Below are 23,446 nucleotides of genomic sequence, written 5' to 3'. Positions count from 1 at the left end.
AGAGAGAGAGGGAGACACAGAATCCGAAGCAGGCTCCGGGCTCCGAGCTGTCAGCACAGAGCCTGACGTGAGGCTCGAACTCACGGACCAGGAGGTCATGCCCTGAGCCGAAGTCTGATGCTCAACCCACTGAGCCACCCAGGCGCCTCAGTAACCTGAAACTTTAAAGTTTTCTTTCAAGTCTGCATGACAAAGGAGATGAAGTTCATTGGACATCTAGGTTTGTTTTTTTTTTTTTTTTTCCAAATAGGACCGAGTGCTCAAGCATTGATTCCTAAACATAAGGTTTGTCTGCTTTGGAAACAAGGTTCTTTTTCTCAGTTGTCTGCCAGGAGAACCAAAGCTTTCTAAAGCTTTCTAAAGCTTTCTAAAGATCAGGTCTTTGATGACCTCAAGTGAAAACGTGTCCTTGGTAAAGGAGCTAGGCTTTGCTAACAGCTCTATGATGCTACACGTTTGCCTGTAGGATCTCTCATTGCCACCTTCAACCTTGGTTGAATAAATAAAGTTGTAAGGTTTGTAATGACCTGCAATCCTATTTGGGACAGGCTTCATAACCTTCTAAGGTTTTAGCAGACTTTCCCAAGATTTCAATTGTAAATGAAGTCTTTCTGACCAGGTAGGCCTTTTCATTTGGTATGTTATGTTACTCAGAAAAGCTCTATCAAATGATGGTAAACCTTGGGCTGTACTGCGCGGGTAAATGTTGCAACTACCCCCACTCTACACGCGATTCCTAAAGTGTTCAGTGTTTTGGCATAAGGTCCTCACTTGATATTCTGATTATTGAAGTGTTACGTGTCGCAGAAATAACTGAGTTTCTTCATCAGCTGCATCCTTAAGGACCTCTTGATTCGGAAAAAGGGCTCTGTGGACAAACACAGGTATTTGATGTCTTTAAGATGAACTTGAAAACGGGTAAGAATGTCCAGAATTCAGAATTAAAAAGCTGCAATCAAACTGAACAAGAGTTGGGAACGTGGGACTGAACTAACTGAGGAAGATCAGAGTTTTGGGACTCTTGTCAGAGACTGCTGGTTCTCCGATGTTTGCTCTTTCTGGTGAAGGAAACTTCCTCTTAAGATAGCTATGATCTACGGAAATGTCATCAAGCATTCCTTTGTGAGCGGAAGTGTTTATCTTTTCTCTCTACCTAAACCCTCTGGCATTCACACGCTCCCAGTGAGTATCCTTTCTCTCGTGACAATCGTACTCATTTGCGTAAGTCCTTGGAATGGGACACCATTGGAAATACTGGTTATTTTTACCAAGGCTTTGACTGGGACGTCCTATTTGAGACCCATGCACAGACTCAGAGGTGTGAGCATGTAGCTCCAAGGGACCAAGGTTGACTTTGGGAAACATGGAGCCATACAGCCCCTTGGAAATGTTGACCGATACCTTGCTTCCAGAGTTCCCAGTAGCCTCCCCAGGTGAGTCAAGAATGTCACTTCCTGGCAGGTGCAGGAACCTCAGGATATCTCGGGGACCTCGTGAAGAGGAATTCGCCCAACTCCACAGATATTGCAGGCCTGTCTGACAGAAGTAACTGGCTTGGCTTCTGGCCTGGAGAGGCTACAAAAAGTTCAGTCTGGAGATTCCAGATAAAAGGTTCCGGCAGAGCAGACTTGAAAAGATCCTTATGATCCATCGCTATTCTTGCTGAACTTATGGAAACAATTGGGCCAAGGTTGTTAAAGCTGGACTTGTCCTACGAGCGAATTAGTCTCGATTTGGCCATCTCTGGAAATGAGGGTTTTTACAGAGACAAACTATGTTTCAAGAACGCATCGTTAGGGATGGTAAATCCTAGTTTTGATTGTCTTTAAAAATTTGTTGTTTGCCTAAGCTAGACAACTGGAGGTAAACTTTGTCACAGTAGCACAGGTATGGACAATCTTCTTGCTTGTTATTCTGCGGGAATAATAACCCCATGGGTATATGATTTAAATGACTGGAAGATGGGATGGATTTACCTACCAATAGACAAAGAGGCTAGTGGTTTATTCATCCTTCACTTGAGGCTGGGTTAATTCATAAATCTCTAAGCATGCAAACATGTCCCTCCTAAACCTGATCTGACAGTTACTAGAAACCTACCCCATAGAAACCCAAAAGACCTGGTTTATTCAAAGGATGGAAAGTCAAATACAAGAGGGGATTTGACTCCAAAATGAAAGGGCTGCAGTCAAGTTACAGGGGCATTTTTCACAGGCTCCCGTATCTCAATGAAACCTGTACCCCCTTTCGCAGGAAATCCATTAGCACACGAATGTGCCTTCTTCTTCCTGTGAACCTGTGGAACACTTGTTCACACCTCTTATGATGATGGCAACTTTCTTTTTCATTCTCTTTCCCCAAGTTCTACTAACAAGTCCTTCTTACAATGGGCCATTCAAAAGGACCACCACAGACATTTGAGGTACAAACCAGAAAGACCAACCTCATTCCTGCTGCCTCTTCCCACTCTCCTCTGAGGATGCTTCCCGCCCGACATCTAACATCTCACTGGCAGCACTAGGAAACACTAAGTTTGTGATTTGCTCTAACCAGTCACCCCTGTTTTTCTCGGTTCCAGAAGAGTACCTCTGATTAATTAGCTGATTGCTTACTGCACCAAACAGAGTCTACAGGATGGCTGTGCATACATCACTTGTTACACAGTTAAGGCCTTAAATGACTCTCAACATACCATTATAGTGTTAAATACGAACATAACTCGAATGCAGAAAACAGTTCTACAAAATAGAATGGCATATGTGCTAACTGCTGCACAAGGTGTAACTTACACTCTCATCAAAACAAAATGCTGTGTGTACATTCCAGATGACCACAGAAACATTTCTGGATTTCTCACTGACATGAGTACGACATGGGATGACAGTTCCCAAGAGGAGACGGGTCCTGTGCGGGACCTCGATGCAACCGCGGTTAGGCTAACGTGTGCCCCTTTGTGGGTAAGAAAGAGGCACACGCCCCCCCTCCCACCTGTCCCTTTCCACCACCCCCCACTTGGCACTGATCCATCTCGAAATCTGTTTCCAGGATTATTGTTGTTATTGGAGATACTTTACAAAATTCCTCAGTTTTCAGGCAGGAAGAGTGATGGTATTTTACAACAAAACCGTAAGATGCATGCTTACCCGTAGAGACCCAGCTTTGCAGGGAGTGCTGAGTCAACACCTAGGTTCGTGTTTACCTATCTGCTGTCTTTTCAGCTCATTTTAAAGACAAACAAGAGGCTTCTTCTGCATGCAGTGCGTAATGGAAACATCTCTCTACACTGGGTGACTAAAGACATTTTTAAGCAAGATGTGCACATCATATTAGGATGAACTTTATTTTTACATTGTTGTACAATTCATTCATAAACTTAAAAAAAATACAAACACATGATTTAATTGTTGTCCCAGAAAAGATTTTTGTGGTGCTACCTGCCGCTTCCTCTACTCCTGCTCATGTTGGAAATGACCGTTTCACTGGAACAATTTGCACGACTTGAGAGAAAGGTCCCAAGTGTGTCCTGATGGTGGGGAAGGAGGACACAAACGTCCTGCTCGGCGTCCTGCTGCCTATCCCCGGGGTGGGGGGTGGATGGCAGGCCCCCACAGCGCTGACCCTGTGGCAGGCTGGGGTCTAGAAAGAACAGTCCCACGAGAGCGCCACCCAGGGGGTGGGGGTGGGACACGGGAAAGCAATCTGTCGGCAGTTTTTGCTTCCCAAACGAAATTCCGGGCAGTGTGGCTCCAGCCTCCTTGGAAACACTCCCTGGAGACGCTTCCCACGGTAAGCGTGTAAATCAAAGAATGATGAAGCCTCGCTGACCTGAGCCCAACACACTATACAAAGTTGGACACATGGGGAGAAAGGGAATTGGTTCGAGAAGCCCCCTTTCGCTAGATTCGGCCGTGTGGCCACCAAACCATGCGTCAGGACACACGGACGGCAGTTTTGGAAGTAAGTGTTCTGAGTGGCCCGTGGTGCACGAAGGATGGCGATGGAGACAGCGCCCCCCAACCCGACCCCCTAGGCTTTGCTGTCCACCCTTTTTCATCAGTGGTCACCCCTTCAGAAAGGGCAACCTTGTGCTAAACACCCTGCATCTTTTCTGGAACAACCTCGAGTTTACAGGTAGACTCTACTATCGGTACAGAGGGTGAAGAAAGGCCGACATATTTAATATGTTATCACTTTACTTCAACTATTTGTCAACAGTAACACTGATATAGTTTTCAAATACACAATACATAGAGTGTGGCCTCACACGACTGACGCCAGATGGCATGCAGTACAATTCGACTTCTCCTGGTCAGAACAACAACCTTTAAACCGCAAGACAGAGAACGCCTTGGGGAGCCTGATTCTGCAGGAAAACCAAGGAATCTAGGAGCCGGTGGAAGCGGGGAGCCTCCCACCAGCCTGGCCTGGACCAGATCAGATGCACCCGTGCTTTGTACACGTCCCTCCTTCCGAGAAGGTGCCCGGGAGAGAAACACGACACAATGGGAAGATAAAAGGTGGGCAGGTTAAAGTCACACTTCTTCCAAAAAAAAAAAAAAAAAAAAAGGCTAAACTCTAGATTGCTGTATTTGCTCTCTGTGGAGATTAACAAAGTGCTTGGTTTGCAGATTTGCTGGTATGGTGGCCTCGATGATATGACAAAGGGGCGGGTGGGGAGGGAAACGGGCGGAGCCCCCGGCCGGCCAGCCAGGTGGGCTCCCCTCGGTCATCTTGCCGTCTGGCCAGGGCGCACCATGCCGCCCATGGCGTGCGGAGCCTGTGGCCCGCGGAGTCCAGCACTAGCTTCACCCTTTCTGAAAGGGCTCTCTGCCAGGGCAGGGACCTCGGGGCAGTCCTCTGGTCCCACTGCTTAGGAGCACAGCACTGGCGGCTGCAGTGGCTCGAAAGGCTGAAACTACAAAGTACTGCCCGTGGGTGACTCAGTCACAGAACCGGACGCATGCGGCACCCGGCCTCAGGGGAGCGGATAGTGTCACCACAACACAGAAGCGACAAGAGCACAGCTGAGAGTCATGTGATGCCCTGGCAGCTAACTGGACCATGAGAAGGCAGCGGGGGCTTCGCTGGCAAGGGCCGGCACTCGTACGCCGGGGGTGGGGGTCAGAGGGGCCACGGTGAGGACACAGGGGTTGTGCTAGCACATGGCCACATGGAATCACGATGATCGCGGGCTACCACTCAGAAAACAAAATGGGAAACACACACACCGCCCTGGGTTGCTACATGCTAGAATCAGCCTTCGGGTTTGGAGCGGTTCCCGGTGGAAACTCACTGGGGTGGGGTGGGGGTGGGGGTGGAGGTGGTGCCTGTGGCAGTTGGAGACAGGATGAGTTAGTTATGGTGTTGGGGAGGCGAGTATGGGAGCTGGCCGCCCTCATGTTGGAGATGAACACTTCTGCCGTGGATGGGTGCCCCCCTGAGAGGACTCTGAATGAGTGTGCATTAAATCATATGCATATAAAAGAAATACGGATCATGGAAATTCACAGGTATCGCAGCCATTAAAGTGTCTAAGAATCTGTGGAACCAATATCCTCAGACAACCAGTTCCTAACCAGTTGTCCTGAGTTGTTATTGTAGAGTTTCCTGCATTGGTATCTATTTGCTTACCTGAAATAACAGGGCAGTTTATAATACTGATTCCTTATGATAGTTTTCTGTTAATAAAATAAGGATTTATACAAAGCAATATTGGACTTTTTAAACAGTTAGATGCTATGTTACTTGGCACAGTTAGTAATGATTGCGTAAAGATTTTAGCCAGTCCCTGGAGGGACTTCTCCTCTTTTTTTATGAAAATATGGAAGTATCTGAATTTGTTCCTAGCGTTTACGTTTTTGGTTTACTCTCTCACATTCATATAAGATACTGTCTTCCTAGCGGGTAAGTGGAGCTCCTTGGAAAGTCTATATTGCTAATTTTGTGGACTGAGACATTTGCTTTCACACACAAATACTACCTATACAGTATATATATATATATATATGTATATTTATATATATATATTTATATATTTATATTATATAAAGTTTACTTACGTATTTTCATCAACCATATCAGGTCTACTTAATTTTTTGCCCATTGTCAATAAAAGAGCAATAAATGCAGCAAGTTTGGTTTGTTTTTGTTTTTGTTTTGTTTTGTTTTGTTCTATCTCTGGTTTTTGTGTCTCATTTCTTCTTTTCCTAGGCTGGGTTTTCATATGTGTGTACAGTTGGGGAGCAGAGCTGAGGGCTGCTTTGGGGTGGGGGACAGCTCAACATCTACATGGCCGGTGGCACCGTTTTCAAGGCTGATGGTGGCCGAGGCCCACCCCTTGGGTCCAAGTAGATGGAACCCAGGACACCAATGCTAAGTGAGATTGTGAACTTTGTTTCCTGCAACACAAGCCCCATGGGCTCAGAGGGCTCCATCCAGGCCGCAGGGAGCAGAGGGGAGAGGTGGAAACAGAGGTGCCCTGGGTCTGGTCTGAGGCCAGCTGCCCTCGGGCATGGCTCTGTGTGGTGTGCAGGTGTTCCGGGGCAGTCTGGGACCCTGCCCAGGCTGTCTACACAATTGTGCTGATGCCGCTGGGTTTGGCCTTGCTGCTGGTGGGGGGCGGCGGGGCGGGGGGCTGCCCGTGGTGGTGCGCTGCATGGCCGTGGCCCGTGTGGCCCTGGGTGGCCGTCATGGGTCGAGGGCAGTGGTGGGTTGGCTGTGCACGTGGGCCACGTAGGGTGGGTGCCCCCCGTGGGGACCTTGGTGGTGCTGGTGTGCGTGCTGGATGTGCTGGGGGGGTGGTAGTGGTGGTGGTGGTGGTAGGGGGGCAGATTCTGCTGCACGTGGCAGTACTGGGCGTGGTGCCCGTGCACCTGGGCCTGCGGCAGGCCTTCAGCAGGCCCCTGGTGGTGGCTGGCCCCAGAGTGTTGTGCGTGGGGCAGGCCCAGTGGGTGGGGGGGTGTCTGGGGAGGGGCTGAGGGCGGGTGGGCCTGGGGAGGGGGCTTCCCTTTCTTACTCCCAAATAAGGAGCCCAGGAGGGAGGATGAGTTAGGCATAGTCTGGTGTGGGCGAGATGGACACTCTCGTGTTGATGTAGCTCTCCGGCGCATGTGAGGACTGCTAATGATGGACCCCTAAAAAGGAAATTCATAGAAATCAAAATTAAAAGACCTTACAGCACTTATGTCAGAATGATTTTTTTTTTTTGATGTAAAAAGTTCACCCACTGACTGCTAAGCCTTAGTTAACTCTCTGGCTGCAGAGGGTGGGGCTGGGTAAGGCTGGGTCAGTGCCACCTCCGCTCATGTGACTGGGGGCCACAGGGACCCAGGGTGGCCTTCCACTGAGAGGAGTGGGGATGGGGTAGGGGATGAGGGACGCTCCTGTCTGGTCAAAGCAGCAGCAGCAGCAGCAGCAGCAGCACAAGTGTGACTTCTGCTCTTGTCCTGATATGGAAGGCGGCCTGAGCTTTCGGATCAGAACAACCAGCCCGGGGGTGCCTGTGAGCGCCATGTGCTGCGTGGAGTAGGCTGGGCTGACGTGCATGAAGAAGAACCCCGTTCCTGCTGAAACTGCGCCATCTGCTCTGCCTGTGTGGGCCCCGAGCTTTCTGGGAAGCTGGTGGTAGGGACCGGGCGGGGGGCTCGGGGAACCTTGTCCTTGTTGGAGGGGTGGGGGGGCTGCCTAGGCATTTCACTGCAGCTACCTACTGCAAACCAAACAAGGAAAAAGAAGGAAACAAAAAGGTCTGCAAGCTGAGGTTACGATGTGAACAGTAATATAGAAATGGTTGGCAGATGAATGAAATCTCATGAAATCCACACGGAATTTTTTCTTCCTCTCATGGCTTTCCTCCCCCGAGCTAGCTAAGCAATTCCATGATGTCCTGACTGGAGACACACAGCAATCGGAACTCCAGGAAGGAAGCGATGGGGATGGCGGAGCATGGAAGTCAAGAGATGGGGAAAACCCACCCTCCTGCCCCCCGCAGTGCGGGTGGAGGGTGCACAGATGCCTGGCGGGCCGTGTTTCCCGCCCAGGAGCAGTGTCCGCAGGCGGGGGCCCCAGGGTGGGGGTGGGGGAGTGCCAGGAAGCCGGGATGTTAACCATGCTTGGGGGGCCACAGGGGACGGGGTTAAGCGGGAACTAAAACACAGAATCCAGAACCACCCCCACCTCCCATGGGTCCAGCCCAAACAAGCGGTGAGAGTCATGGGCGATTCTAGGAAGGGGGAAGCTGGCATGCCCTGGGGCTGAGGCAGGCACGGGCGTGTCTGCGCCTCTGTGCAGTAGGGGGAAGGAAGAGCAAAACGGAAAAAAAAAAGACTACAGATATAAACCAAGGATCGGGGAGGCAACACACGACAGCCAGCTGGACGTAGGCGCTTCCTACTTACTTCCACATTGCTCTCGAGTGATCCCGCACTGCTGCGACGCCCTCGCCTCCTTGCCCAGAACATGCAATACCAGAGGTTAGACACGGACACAAGGCCGGGCCGCCGCCTGCCTGGCCCTGGGTCACCACTGCCGCAGGCGGGGGGGAGGGTCGGAGGACTGGCTCCGTAGGGAAGCCCGTGGGAGGGCAGTAATGACTTTCAAAAGAAAAAAAAAAAAAGGAGGGGGAGTTCAAAGAAAAAAATTTGTTTTCAACCAGCCCCAACTTGATACCCCTTCTCCTGGACTGGCAGTCTGTTGGTGGGAGGGGTGGGGGGGGTGGGGGGGATGCCTCCAGGAGGGCTGGGGCGCGTGCACGGCGGGGGCCAGATGCCCTGTGCTCCAGCCACCTGCCAACAGGGGATGGGACAGGGGCAGCTTCTCCAATGGCTCAAAACAAACAAGATGTGGTCCTGTGCGGCCCTGACTGCGTGGATTTCATATACATATGTATATGCATATTCACACATACATATACATCTCCCCCCTTGCAGACAGGGTGGGGTTGATGGTTAGGAGGAAACTGAACTTGGTGTCCTGTCTTTTCCTTCTGGGGAGCTCAAATGTGCTGGTGCCTCTGGAGCCAACTGTTTGGTTTGTGCAGTGCCCTGGCCAGGGGCAGGAGGCAGGGTCAGGGTCTGCTGGGAGAGCCCAGAGTCCTGCTTCCCTTCTGCGGGTACTGCTCTTCCAGATGCCACAAGTGCTCCCTCAGCTGTGAGCGCTGCCTGCCCATGGCTTTCTACTACCTCCCAGCACATGGCATATAGTAGGCACTCAATATATGTTGGCTGTGTTACAGGAAGGCTGTGTCTTCTTGGTTCTGGAGGCCTAAGGCTCAGCCTGGCCTCCAGGGTCCTTTTGGAGGCCCTCTCCATGGATTCCTGCAGGACACTGAGGCTGGCAAAAATGGTGGGTGCCCAAGCTTCGGGGTCCGGTCTCTGTCCAGCCCTCAGGAAAGCAGATAGGAAGAGGGGACAGAGAAGGGGCCGCCCACTTGATGTTCTGGAGGCTTCCACCTGTGCAGCCCTGGCCACGAGCCGAACACATTTGTTCTTGGTCAAGCCCCGCAGCAATGCAGTACAGGTGTCCCTTTGTGCCAAGGAGGAGGAGGAGGTGGAGGCTGAGGCTCATGGACCGACTGTCCAATTCCACAGTGAGCGAGCAGGACTCACACCCAGGTCTGCCTGTCCATCTCTGGGGCTGGGAAGCTTGGCCATGCTGCCTTCTGAGCGGAATGCAGGCTGAGTGAGCCCAGGAGCCTGAAAGATGGAAAGGCTGCTACGTGCCTCTCTGTGGCCAAGAAGCTGACCCTGTGTGGGGTAGAGAGTGGGTCTGTGGGTCCTTCAGGCCTCACCGTGGCATCTGAGTGTACTGGGACGGAGCCTTGATCTTGGGCATACAACAGTGGACTCGGGGGACATTCGGTCCCTTTGCTTGGCCTGCCAACCCCCAAACCTGAGTCCCAGCTGGGAACTTTGCTTGACCCTGGCATGTGTGAGAGGGCTTCAGAGCTCGCTCAGGACAGGGCCACACAGAAGATTAGGGCAAGAGTGTTTTCCACCAGTTGCTGAGGACCAGGGAGAACCACGTAGGACCTGGCCCTTATTCCCAGCTGGAAGAAAGATGAGGGTCGTCACATATCCTCATCTTTCAGCTCGTATGAGAAGAGAGGCTGGCCATCTTCCCTTCCTGCTTTTTGTCCCAACACAGTGGTCCAGGGACATAGAGCAGAACGAGGCTCTTTGGCTGAAGAGGTAACCCCACCTGGCACTCCTTTGATTCTTTAGCACAGTTTCTGCATCTGTGAAATGGGTACGCGCCTTCCTCTGAGTAGGGTAGACGTGAGCATCAGATACTTGGGATCTTGTGGCACCATGCAGAAATGCTGAAGTCAGATCTCTGCTGTCTCTGCGGTTTTAAAATCAGCTCTCTGGCCCCTCGAAGCCTAGAGGGCTCCCCTAACTGAAAACCAGGGACACAGTAAGGCCAGCCCGCCCCACCAGTGCCCAGCAATGTCTTCTGACTGATGTGCTTCTCTCAAGGGGACTTAGGCCAGGCCTGGAGCTAGGTTTAGGGGCTCTGTGTGGTATCTGACCTGAAGTACAACAAAACCCTCCTCCTCCTGCCCCCAAGTGGGCCAAGACTTAGGACAGTTTTAACTTGGATGTCTTTGAGTGATGCTAAGTTTCTCAGAATCCATCTTTTCAACTTCACAAATAAGCATGAGATGTGAGGTATCCCTACCTCACTGCTGTCTGCAGTCAAGCCCCTAGTCATGGGCACACCCCACAGACACCTGCTCACTATAGACCTGTGTCCGGGTGTGTGCACACAGGTGCACATCATGTGCTAATGGAGGTGAAGCATGCTGGGAAAGTGGCTCTCACCCATGCACCCACACTATCCCTCACCTGCACTCTATCTCCTGCTACACTCCCTCTCTCTTGGTAGGGGAAGGGTCCTGCACCAGCCACAGGTGAGCCCTGCCCCGCCCAGTGCCTCTCCCAGAACCTGATCAGGCCCTGCCAGGCCAACTGTGGCCAGGATCAGTAACCACGTCTGGAAGGAGTTCCCAGCATGGCTCTTCACAGCCTTCTCCTGCTTCTTGGTATCGGCACAGAATGCAGCAAGAGCTCTCAACCCAGGGTCCTACCCTGTGGTCCTTAATAATGCTGGAGGCTGAGCAGGTGCTGCTTTGGACACTGGCCACCAGGAGCCACCAAATCTCCCCTGAGAGGGCTTCCCGGGTTCCCTGGGGCAGAACATGGCAGGTCTCTGGCTAGGCCCCGGAGCAATGACAGGGGCGAGCAGGTCCCATGGCCTCTGGGAGACATCCTCTCTCTGGAGACTGATGTTGGGCAGCTTCGCTGGGAGGGGCAGGAGGACCCTGGGGGCTTGGGGATAGTGTCCATCATGACTTGACTGATCTGGGCCAGGGGTTAAGGCCGCAGTCACACCTGTGTCCCCGGTCCACGCAGGCCCTTGATCGCAGGCCGACAGGGCTCTGGTGCCACTGAAATGAGCATGGATCCCGGACGAAGGAAGACCGTGTGGAGAGTCACCCGGAATGACGTGTGATTGCAGGTCCAGGGCAGACGCCCCCAGAGCAGTGACGTGCCAACAACTGAGCGCTAGCTTTCCTGAAGGGAGAGAGTATCCCCGAGGCCTTGCCTCTTCTCCAGCAGCCCTCTTAGTGAGGGCCACGGTGGGGAGAGTGACGTTGCCTCCGGAGAGCTTCACTCCGACCCAGTCCGGGGCACGTCTTTGGGTGCTGAGCCCAGCATCTTTCTGGATGGCTGCTGACATTGGCCGGTCTCCCTCTGGAGACTGCACGTGGAGGGCTCCCAGTCTGGGGCCTTGGCAGCTGCCAGGACTCAAACACACCCTCCAGGCTTCCTGGGGACAGGGGGCTGCCTTCCCGGGGGATTCTTCACATGGTCTCCTGGGAAGACTCAATCCCTAGAGTTTTCCTTAGTTCGGAATGTCCAAACGACAATGGCAACGGCGACGATAGAAGGAAAGCAGCTGAACCTCAGCTCTCTGTCCCTCGCACAGGCCTGGGGGTGCAGCTCTATCTGACCCCCAGGAGCTGGAGTCCTAGGTGTGGCTGGCCACGCTGGGAGCCTCGGTTTCAACAGAGCCACTGTTACCTGAGGGACTGGGCGGGACCCATCCGCCCTCCAGGTGCTGCATCAGGGAACAGAGAGGCCAGGCCTAACGCCACTGCACAAACCCAAACAGAGGTCCTGGCTACCAGCCTGCAGAGGCCCAGAGCTGTCCAATTACGTTTAGCTGGGTTTAACAAGCCATAGGGAAAACCAGTGGTTCTCAACCCGTGGCACTTTGCCAACTAGGGGTGATTTTTGCCCCCCCAGAGGACCCCTGGAAATTTCGGGAGACATTATTGTCTGTTATGACTGGGGGGTGGGGATACTCTTGGCATCTCGTAAGTAGAGGCCCGGGATGCTGGTAAATATCCTGCAGTGCACAGGACAGCACCCTCCAACAGCACGGAATTATCTGGCACAAAACGTCAATGGTGCTGGGGTTGAGAAACCCTGGGTAAACCCTCATGCTGGCAATGGATTTCTGATTTTTACTATGAAAAAAAAAATGACAGGACAAAATAAGGACAAAAAAATTCCAACTCAAAAAAAGAAAAAAAAAAAAAATTTCTGGGAAATGAGAAAGCTGGAGGGAGGCAGTGCGGCCGGTGGGGCAGGTGTGGGATGGAGTCATGATTGGGCTCTTTTAGTAGCGGGGCCCAGGGCTGGCCACAAGGTAATGTCCAAGGCAGGGTGGGGCGGGTGAGGCCCCGAGAAGGGGAGGGGGCTGCCGGGCCCCTGGAGAGGAGGTGGCTGATCTTGGCCCGAGAGGGTCTTTTCCAACAACCCAGGGCCTGCAATCAGGCTCCTAGAGCCGGGACACCCGGAGCCGCGTGCCCTCTGTGGGACAACGTCCTGTAACCTCTGCTCCTTTGTAGCTGGAACCTCCTCCCAGGAGAAGCTGCCTGTTGAGACGTGACTGGGGGGCTTCAGGGGCTGTCCCTCCACAGCTTCTCTGACAGCACTGCAGGCAAAGCAGGCTGAACAACACTCACGGGCGGCTGGCCCAGGGGACCCGGCCAGGCGAGCTGCCCCCAAAAGCTCCCTGACACTCTAGACACACCTCCTCCCCTGGGAAATCTGGGAGGCTCTAGGGGTGCTACTTGCTTAGGGGTTAAGAGGCTGGCAGCAAATAAACACACACAGAAACAAAGAAACAGTAACAAAAACCACGGTTGTGCCAGGGCTCCCCCCGTCTCCCCACCGCCCCGACATCCAGGGGGCAGCTGCGGCCACTGCCTCTGGGCCGGATGGGGGCCCGGGTTTCCCAGGAAGGGAGACCTCCGTGAGGGAAATGAGACCAGGGACAGTGGGAGAGGGGGTTCTCCAAACACAGTTTCGAGGGCTTCACTCCATTTCATTCATCAGCATAAAACACAGGGACGCGGCAGCACAGAGGGCAAGGGACACATCCATCAGTGGGGCCTGGCTCACTCTGTGTGAGAGCAGTTTCTGGAAAATAAATAAAAGAATAAATAAAACCCCTAGAAGAAGAAAGGGAGAATAGGGGTAACCTCCTGGCTGTTCTGCCTTGACAACCGGATCCTGTTTTCTCTGGCCTTTTTGGGACGCCCTCTCTGTGTGGTCAGATGCTACTACGGTCTGGGGACAGTCACGGGAAACCCAACGGCATTCCGTCCGAGCCCTGCCGCCACCAGCCGCCACCGCGGTCCTTTCCCGGCACCCAACGTGTGCCCCAGCTGCCCGGTCTGAGTCCTGTGTGTGCTGGGCTAGGAAGGGGGTCCTGGCCTGCTCTTACCCGCGTCGGAACGGTCCCGCAAGGAGCTGCTGAGGGCGCTGCGCTTGAGGCCCTCACCGCTGGCGTGGCTGTCATCCAGGCAGGCTCGGCTCAGCGTCCCTTGCCGGACTCCGCTTTGAGGCTGGAGCACTGGGACATGCTGGGCCACACGATGCCTTTCTGCTTCTCGAGCTCCACTGAAACAGAGGGGGCGAGGGACCAGTGAGAAAACAAAGCCTTGAGGGGGAGGCCCTGGGCCCTCTGTGTAGGCTTGGCATCGCACCCAGCTGCCATCTGTTTGGCCTGAGGAAAAGTCAGGGCCCACGGCTGTCTTGGGAAAGAAAGAGAAGGTGTGAACGCTGCCTTTGACAAAAGGGAGCCAGGAGGAAACTCTGAAAGGGAGGCTGGAGAGGCACGGGCCTTGGGCTCTGCAGGAAAGACTGTCACTTTGCAGGCTTGAGGGCTGGCAAGGAGACTGGCTGGCCTGGGTCTGCGGATGAGCAAGGGGTAACCCAACCTTGCCGTGGGTGGGGCCCAAAGGTGGGGGTAGTTGTGTGTCTCCAGGGAGTGAGGCTTGGAGCCAGGAGAGAAAAGATGATAATCAGGTCTGATGAAACCCACAGGATGGGCTTGGTGGTGACTTCCCTGACATGGAAGACGAAAGAAGAATAAGCACACCAAGGGGCAACGAGATCAGCTCCGGATCTCCGGGAAATCTCGTCTCGTGGGGCGACGGGGAAACCAGGCTCTCTCAGGGCATGCCAGGTGGTCCCACAGGCGGGATGGGCCTGGGCCGCAGAAGCCCTCACTCTCACGTGGAGGCCTCTGCTGCCCTCCCCACGCCACCTCCTCCGGCCCGGGTACGGGGGCTGCCCTGTCATAGGGCTGTGGGAAGGCCAGGTGAGACCAGGGCACCTCACTTTTGTGGGCCCCCAGAGTCCCTGGCACCAGATGGGAGCCAACGGCCGCATCCAGCAAGTCCCATGAGATGCCGGGGCTGCTGGCTCTTCCTCTCCAGGGGGCCTGGGACTTACACTGTATCCTGTGCTTCTCCATCTCCTGCACTTCCATGATGGACTCCCGCAGGTAGTCGGTGAACTTCTTCCGGTCTTGAGGATTGGGAGCGTTAAAGTTTATTAACACTTTGATGTCTGCTCCGGGGACAGCAGATGTGAGCCGGATGCCATTGGGGTAGTCTACAAAGGAGAAGGGGAGGAGAAGAACCCATGGATCCCTGGGTGCTCTCTGCAGTCTCTCTGCTGGTCAAGGAAATGCTAAGTCTAAGGGTCCAGGCTCTCAGCAGACACGTCTAACCAGGGAGGAAAGGCATCCACAGGGAAGACCAGAGAGACTGCCAGGAAATCCCCATCTCCTGACTTGGGTCTGTGTTGTTCTATGCAGAAGTCTGGGGCAGATTTGGCCAATCTGAACAGAGGTCAGGGCCCCCATCCTTCCTCAACCTGAAGGTCATGGAGCCTAGACCCTTCAAGTCAAGGTCCTTGGTCATTGCCTGAAGCTTGAGAATGGCCAGGGGTGGAGTCTGGGAGTCACAGTCAGTGTCCTGTGCTGGGGGGGAGTCTTATCTGGTCTCCCTGGGCAATTCTGAGTGCACACTGAGCTCTGTTCTCTCACAAGTGGCCTCCAGACCCTCAGTTCCCTTGGGTGCTTCATGGGCACCCCATACCCAATGCACTCTATGCTGAGTGCTCAGTCTTTCTGGCCTGTGACCTGCCTGGTGCCACCTCCAAGCTCACAGAGTCTCTGTGGCTCTGGTCCCCTGGTAGTGCCTCTCTCCTCAGCGGGAATCAAGCATCAGCTACTGGATGTTTGGAGGTTCTTGGTCCAAACACCAATCCCACTTTTGCTCAGACCTAGGTCAAGGCTGGGAACTCAAATGCCTAGTGTGTTCCAATAAATGTAGGAAGTAAACCACATGAGACTGAGCAACAGAGTGAGTGGGGGGGGGGAGGGGCGTGCAGCCCATGACAGCCACATGACGTGGGAATGTGGGCCTAGCAAAAACCTTCTCGGTTTTCAAGAAAACTCAAAAATATCTAAAATTTTAGTTATTTTGTTTTTTAATTAATTTTTTTAATGTTTATTTTTGAGAGAGACAGAGAGAGAGAGAGGCAGAGTGTGAGGGGGGAGGGGGCAAAGAGAGAGAGAGGGAGACAGAATCCAAAGCAGGTTCCAGGCTCTGAGCCATCACCACAGAGCCGGATGCAGGGCTCAAACTCACGAACTGTGAGATTATGACCTGAGATGAAGTTGGACGCTTAACGGACTGAGCCACCCAGGTGCCCCCAATTTTAGTAATTTTAGATATTAAGTATCAGCTCAACAAATTTTTTAAAATGTGTAAACTAAATACATAACTGGGCTGTGACTGACCCACAGCTACCACTTTGAGATCCCTGCTACGAAGGCATGTCCCATAGAAATGTCAGTGTTGACTCTTGGGCTTATGCCAGGACTGTGGGTTCAGGGCTGAGGGCTGAGCTCTGGGAATGTAAAAACGAGGAGGGCACAGCCTCTGCCTGCGGATTCAGTCTGGTCGGGCCCACTGCTGGGAGCATCACAACCACCGCCACCCCTTTGGAAAGAGGGCCTGCCGGTCAGGACAATGTGGGGTGGCACCATGCTCCCTGAGGCCACCTTCCACCCTGGTAGAAACCAAGGCAAGGCAGGGATGGCCCAGGCACAGGTCCCTGGTTCTTTTTCAACCTGCAGATTGAAAGCGGATCAGACGGTAGCTTGGCAACCTGTCTGAGAGGATGAGGGCTTCCCTGCTGCTGGAGATATCATGATGCTCAACTGGAACGGTCCTCCCCTGGGGCCGGTGCAAAATGGGCAGGGCAACAGGACCTCCCCCTCACCCCCCATCTCAGGAGGCCTGGCTCAGCCTACAGCTCAGGGACCTCCAACAGGGACGGGACAAAGAGGGAGAAAGGTAAAGGGAAGGGCTTGGGTATCAGAGAAAGACCAGGTCAACAGAGAAAAGTCAGTGGGGGTGTCAGCTCCTCCCCCAAGTCCTCAGGCCCCATGGCCCACTCATACCCAGAGAAGACTCCAATAACACCTAAGAATAAATCCTGCTCTAAGCACTTCATGTATGGACTCATACCTGAAGTCCTCATGAGGTAAAGTCCGGAGCTGCAGTTTAAGGCCGCCCCAAGCCACGGGTCCCAGCCATGACACGCTCTGGGGAACCACATACCACTTTACAGACAAAGGGAATGTGGCCCGGGGACCGCTAGGTCCTGACGCATTTGCACCCGGGCTCTCTGCTCAGGACCGGGCTCCTGTCCTACAGCCCCCCAGGCCTTGCCTGCGCCTGTTTGTTTGCCTGTGTTTGCACATCACCTGTGCCATTTACTTGGTGTCTTCCGGGCAACACTTTATTGGCATAAATCCACTCCGCCCTGAACTAAAAACAACCTTAACCACACGGTAAGAAGACGTAGGGGCAAAAGCAAAGGCGATCACCACCATGTACAATGTTATCAAATTCTCCCCAGGTACTGTCGCTCGTCAGACCCCTGGCCTGCAACCTTCTCTCTGCTGGCGAAGCAGGAATACGGAACACACGTGGGAGAGCTGGGGGAGATCCCCAGGGGGAGATCCTTGGGGAGCACAGCACTTCGTGACTACAAGGTGGGAGTTGTGACACCGTTTCCGCCACGTGGCACACGGCCACGTGTGGACGAGTGCTCCAGCACGCACACTCGCGGCTGGGCCACGGCAGGCCCCCAGCACGGACTTACACTGGTCCTCGAAGAGCTGAACCTGCATGTCGTACAGGGAGAAGGACTGTCGGAAGCTGTACATCACCGAGTTCTTCTTTTTCTGGAAGATCTTGGTCACCTGGGGGCCGCCAGAGACAGAGGCTGAGTCGTATCGCCTGCACCGCTCAGGGGCAACTCTGGGCGCTCGGGATTCTGACCGAGACTAACGTCAAAACCCTCTCGGGAGTGCAGAGGTCGGGAGGCCTCTGGGGCAGGGCAGGCCTGTGTGTCCAGGCACATCCTGACATGGATGCTGGCTTCCGCTCCCGTGAATCCCAGCTGTCGTCCTGGCTGGCGACGAAGCCCCTCAGCAGAGAGGTGGCAGGCGCCACGCTGCACATGACCCCGAAGGCGCCAGGCCGGGCTCGGACACCCAGGACCCCACCTGAGCTCTGTGACTGCCTGAGAGATTTTGGAGGCGGAAACGGAGGCTCAGGAATTTGAAGTCACTCGCTTGAGGTCAGGGACCCTTGACAAAGACTTGAAACCCACAGGTCCAGATTCCAACCTCAGCAGTCAGAGAGAAGTGGCTGGTCCTCAGGCAGGTAGGGGTCAGGGACAAGGGCCTCTAGCAAGAAAGCCCGGGGCATGCAGGAGAGACAAAGACCCAAGGGACAGTCTCCCCCCGTTGTCTCCAGGGGCATCTTTATCCCCGGGGATAAAGCCCAGCATCCATGCCACCTTTTTTTGGGCAAGACCTCTGCAGTTTCCCTTTGGGGAACCCCCTCTTTGCCACCTGGCACTCCTGGGGGTGAGCAGTGACCCAGGTTTAGCCAATGAGACAGCACTGCACCTGCCTGGCCCCTGTGAGCGGCTCAAGCATGGGCATGGGAACCGGTGAGACCTCTGCCCGGACTCTTCCCAAGAAAATGCCCCTGGTGGCCGGGGATGCAGGGAGGGGGCAGGATTAAGCCTGCAACTGCCGAGACTGACTTTCTCTTTGTGGACAGAGCTCCTGAGAAGGGAGCCCACGCAGCTGAGAGACAGAGAGCCTAATAAAGGAGTCCCGCTGACGCTGTGTAAGCTTCTATAAATAGTTGGGGCTGAAGACCCACACCCCCCTCTGGGCTTTTACATAAGCTGACGAAGCCCCGTTTTCGTCAGCCGCACTGTGAGTTAGATTCTGCCTCTTGTAACCCAAGACCGTGGGGCTGACTCCATCCCCTTCACCTCCACCCCACGCACGTGGGTGCCTTTCCCCAAGCACAGGCACACAAGGCCAGATGGGAGACCGGAGCTGCAGTTTAAGGCCGCCCCAAGCCACGGGTCCCAGCCATGACACGCTCTGGGGAACCACATACCACCAGGAGGTCATTAAACAGGAAGATTTCTCACTGGTGCAGCCCGAGCTTCTGGGGCTTGTTTGGGTCTGGAACCTGGAAGAGCCGGCAGTAGCAGACCAGCCGCTGGTGGGGCAGAGAGAGCACCTGTATGGGGAGGAAGCGTTGCGTCAGCCCCCAGCCCCTCCGCTGCAGTCCCTGTGCGCTGGGAACCCAGCCTGTAGGCCTGGCCTTCGAAAACGCCTTCTCCCACCAACCGCACACAGCAGACATGTCTGGACTCCTTGCAACTTTCCCTGCTCTTCCTCAGGAGCTCTCCTGAAGGGCCATGGAAAGCGTCCCTGCCTCTCGCGGCACCTCCTTTCCTTTCCTTTCCTTCAGGCAGGTCCCAGACGTCTTAGAGCATCACGTGCACACCGGAGACCCCACAGTGAGGAATTTGTGATTTCTCAGTCCCCATAAAGTGCCCATCACACACACAAGCCTGTTAGTCCCGGCGAGGATTTCTCCAGAGTGTCTACTTGAGATGAGGACACTGAGGCACAGAGAGGTTGAGCGACTTGCCTCAGCCACACAACTGGGAAGGTGCAGAGAGGAGAGAGGATTCCAGGCCCCTCCTAAAGAATCCCGACGCTTCTGATGGTTCCCTGCCCCAACTCCTCGGCTGGCAGCCACACCACCCCATGGGGCCTGGCCTGGGCCTCCACGCGGAGCACGCCTGCCATGAGTTCATGTGAGCCCCCACTCTGCTGAAGTCCGAGCCACTCGCAAGGCCAGGTACAACCTGTATGGTGCCTAAGGGCTGTGAGGACAAGTCACTGGGGAGGCCCAGTGGTGGCTCTGAGAGCACCCAGGCTCACGCAGGACACAGCGGGTTAGTAAAGGGATGTGATGGCAGGGAGGGTTCACTCTGCAACGGGTGCCCTGGTGGTGGGAGGCCCGAGCTCAGTGCATCAGGAAGATGGGAGGAAGGGCTTGGCCCAGGCTGGCGTGCTCAGGGAGGGGCATCGTTTGGAATAAAAGCGTGAAGGGGAGAGGATGGCGGGAGGCGGGGCTGGAGAGGTGGGTGAGGGCTGGCCACGGCAGCATCTAGTGGTTTGTCTTTAGGCCAAGGTGGGAAGAGGGGGGAGCAGACAGGTTTGTGATGCTGACTCTTGCAGTGCAGGTGCCCGGTGAAGGGTAAAGACGGACACATAAGGAAAGTGCCACGTGACTGCAAGGCTAGCCTTGCTGCTCCTGGGGTGAGCAGGGAGGCAGACCTGCTCAAGGTGGTGACAGTGGAGTGTGGGCGGCAGAGGGCGGGTTGGGTGGGCAGGCCTGCAATGGCCCATCAGCCTCATCTGTTTTGGGCACAGTGCCTCGGGTCGGAGGCAAGCCTTGGCCTCTGTGCTCAACCGGGCCGGGTGAGAGGGAGGGACACCATCTGCCCTGGCCTGACGGTACACAACCCTCCCCAGGTGGCTGCAGTCTGGGCCTGCAGAGGTTCGAGGCTGGGAGAACTATGAAAATCAAATTTCTTATCACTCCGGAAAGGAACTCAAGCAGCCAGAATTGTGGATCTGGGAACCAGGGGATGCAGGGAGGTGAACACAGAACATGGTGGACCTCCCTGCTCCCACCCCAACCCCAACCCGGGGCGGGATATCAGCCAGGATGTAAAAGCAGAGGGATACTCACACAGCCAAGCCCGTGATGCAGGGATCCAATCTATATGGGAAACATTAAACAAACAAGAAAAGATATTAATGATCCAAAGCATGCACCTGGGACCTGAGAGAGCTAATGGGATGACATCCGAGTAGGTAAGCACCCCTCCAGAGGCACGTTCCCATAGCCTTTGTCCAGACATGCCACACACAGCTCAGGAGACCTCCTCGCTGCCAGAACTTGGAAAGGCCGATAAGAGCATTCCCAGGCCACCAAGGGACCACTGCGCAACTTGGGCTGGTTTCTTTTTTTTTTTTTTTTTTAATTTTTTTTCAACGTTTATTTATTTTTTTTGGGACAGAGAGAGACAGAGCATGAACGGGGGAGGGGCAGAGAGAGAGGGAGACACAGAATCGGAAACAGGCTCCAGGCTCTGAGCCATCAGCCCAGAGCCTGACGCGGGGCTCGAACTCACGGACCGCGAGATCGTGACCTGGCTGAAGTCGGACGCTTAACCAACTGCGCCACCCAGGCACCCCTGGGCTGGTTTCTTAAGAGCCTCAGGCTCTCTTTAAATATAACCCAGGGCCAATGGTTATTATTCCCCAATATTGGGCAGGAGCCACCCTAAACCTAAAGGAACCGCCCCCCCCCAACTATGCGCCGAAGAAGCCAGGTTCCACATGGCATCAGGGCCCCTGTCCAAAGCTAATGCCAGTGGGGCAGGCCTGGGGTCGCATGGAGGGGGGGTGGGTGGGAGTGAGGGAGCCAGGGATGCAGGGCCACCACATACCGGCTTTTTCCCCACAATGAGCTTTTCCACCTTCTGCACCTGGGACACGTGGTCTTCGTTGGTTTTCAGTTCCCGCTTGCGAATGTGCTCCTAGATCCCAATTAGCATCTCCCGGGGAATGTCCTCACCATCGTCCACACCTGGGCAGGAGACAGTAGCCAGGCATCAGGGCAGGCCAGGGTCTGGGTGGCTGTGGCACCACTCAGCTTCGGGGCCCCAGGCTCACCCCTGATTTACCAAGTTTCTAAACCCAATCAGAATATCAATCCCTTTCATCAATCCTCAGCAGAACCAAAGACCTTCCAGACCCACAGCCACTGAACACCTTCAGTCAATTATGAAATGCCCTAGGATCCTTCTACCAGGACAAGGCCAGCATAGCCACCCAGATCAGCACGCAGAGGGCTGTGCCAGCTTCCAGCCATGCTCCAAGGGCTTTGTAAACATCAGCTTGCTAATCCTGACCATGGCCCCGCTGGGTGGGTGTGACCGTCTCCATTCCGCAGCTGGGAAAGCAAGGCTCAGGGAAGGGTCCGGGGTTGGGGGTGGCTGTGAAGCTGGTGTTTGTGGCTTTCGGCTCCCACAGGCGTGGGCCTAAGTTCTTGCTTTGCCCCTCACGAGCTGTGGGACCGAGTCTCTGCGCTGGGGGTCCTCGGTGAAGTGGGCCACCAAGAGCACGTGTGACTTCACGGAGGTCTCGTGAAGAAGACAGAGCAGCGGTGTTGCGTTCCCAGAAAGTGAGAACTCTGTGCACCTGAGCAGCGCCACCAGCTGTTGTCCCACATCACGTGCGCAGAAGCTGGGGTCTGGCCTTGAAGCCAGGTTGTTTTGACGACAGGCATGCACCCTTTCCGCTATACCCTGAAAAACTGCTGTGAGGAAAACTCGGCCCCACTCAAGAGAGAAATGCAACCCCACGCCAGTCCTCAGACCACAGACTGGCAGAGGTCCAGAGGTTTGGTAACCTGCGCAGCTGGCGAGGCTGTGGGAAGGGGCCTCCCAGCCACTGATGGTGGGAGGGTCACAAATATACACTCAAAGCCCCTCTGGGCCACTGGTTGAGTCCGGGGGAAATTTATCCCATGGGCCATGATGCACAGACCAGGGCACTCATGGCAGCATGGTTTCCAAAGAGCGGAAGACTGGGATTCACCCATTTACCCATTAATAGGGGACTGGTTAAGTCATCCCTGCACGGGTGCAATGGAATACCACACAGCTTCCAGGAAAATGAGGACGACCACAGGGAACCGACACGGAACAGTAAGGGGGAGGGTGTGGCCTTGGGCACACAGGTAGGGGTGGGAGGGGCTCTGCTACTGACCGTTCATACTTTTTTTTTTAATTTTACAGAGAGAGTGTGAGAGCGGGGAGAGTGGCAGAGGGAAGAGGGGGGGACAGAGAGAGAGGGAGAGAATCCTAAGCAGAGCCCAACACAGGGCTCAATCCCATGACCCTGGGATCATGACCTGAGCTGAAATCAAGAGTCGGACGCTCAACTGACTGAGCCACCCAGGCACCCCACACATTTTTTAAAACCAGACTATTTTTTAGAACTGTGTTTTAGAGCAATTAAGTTCACAGCAAAATTCAGGGGAAAGCCCAGAGATTTCCCTGTAACACCGGCCCCCACCCACTACCAACTTCCCACACCGGAGTCATATATTTATTAGAACCAGTGAACTCACACTGACACACTATCACCCGAAATCCATAATTTACATTGGGATTCACTCTTGGTGTTGTGCGTTCGATAATAAACGTTTACCGACACGTCTCCACCACCACGGAGTCAGGTGGAATAGTTTCACTGCCCGAAAACTCCCCCGAGCTCTACCTCCTCCACCCCTCCTCCCTCCAACCCCTGGTGACCACTGATCTCTTATGTCTCCATAGTTTTGCCTTTTCCAGAAGGTCATATGGCTGGCCTCCTATGGTATGCAACCATTTAAGACTGGCTTCCTTCACTTGGTGGTATGCATTTTTAAGGTTCCTCCCTGTTTTCTCATGGCTTCTTTTCTTTTTAGTGCTGAATAATATTCCATTGTCTGCATGGACTACCGTTTATGTATCCGTTCCCCCACCGAACAACATCTCTTGACTGCTGCCAAGTTTTGGCAACTATGAATAAAACTGCTATAAACATCCTATGCAGGATTTTGTGT

General features: G+C 54.2%; 1 pseudogene; it reads right to left on the bottom strand.

The window, feature by feature from the left end:
* Positions 1 to 3,315: 3,315 nt before the first annotated feature.
* Positions 3,316 to 23,446, bottom strand: part of LOC122478349 — a 30,319-nt pseudogene continuing 10,188 nt past the window's right edge.

This window comes from Prionailurus bengalensis, unplaced genomic scaffold (genome assembly GCF_016509475.1).
Source record: "Prionailurus bengalensis isolate Pbe53 unplaced genomic scaffold, Fcat_Pben_1.1_paternal_pri Un_scaffold_51, whole genome shotgun sequence".
Classification (NCBI taxonomy): Eukaryota; Metazoa; Chordata; class Mammalia; order Carnivora; family Felidae; genus Prionailurus; species Prionailurus bengalensis.
This window is presented reverse-complemented; position numbering and strand designations above follow the sequence as displayed.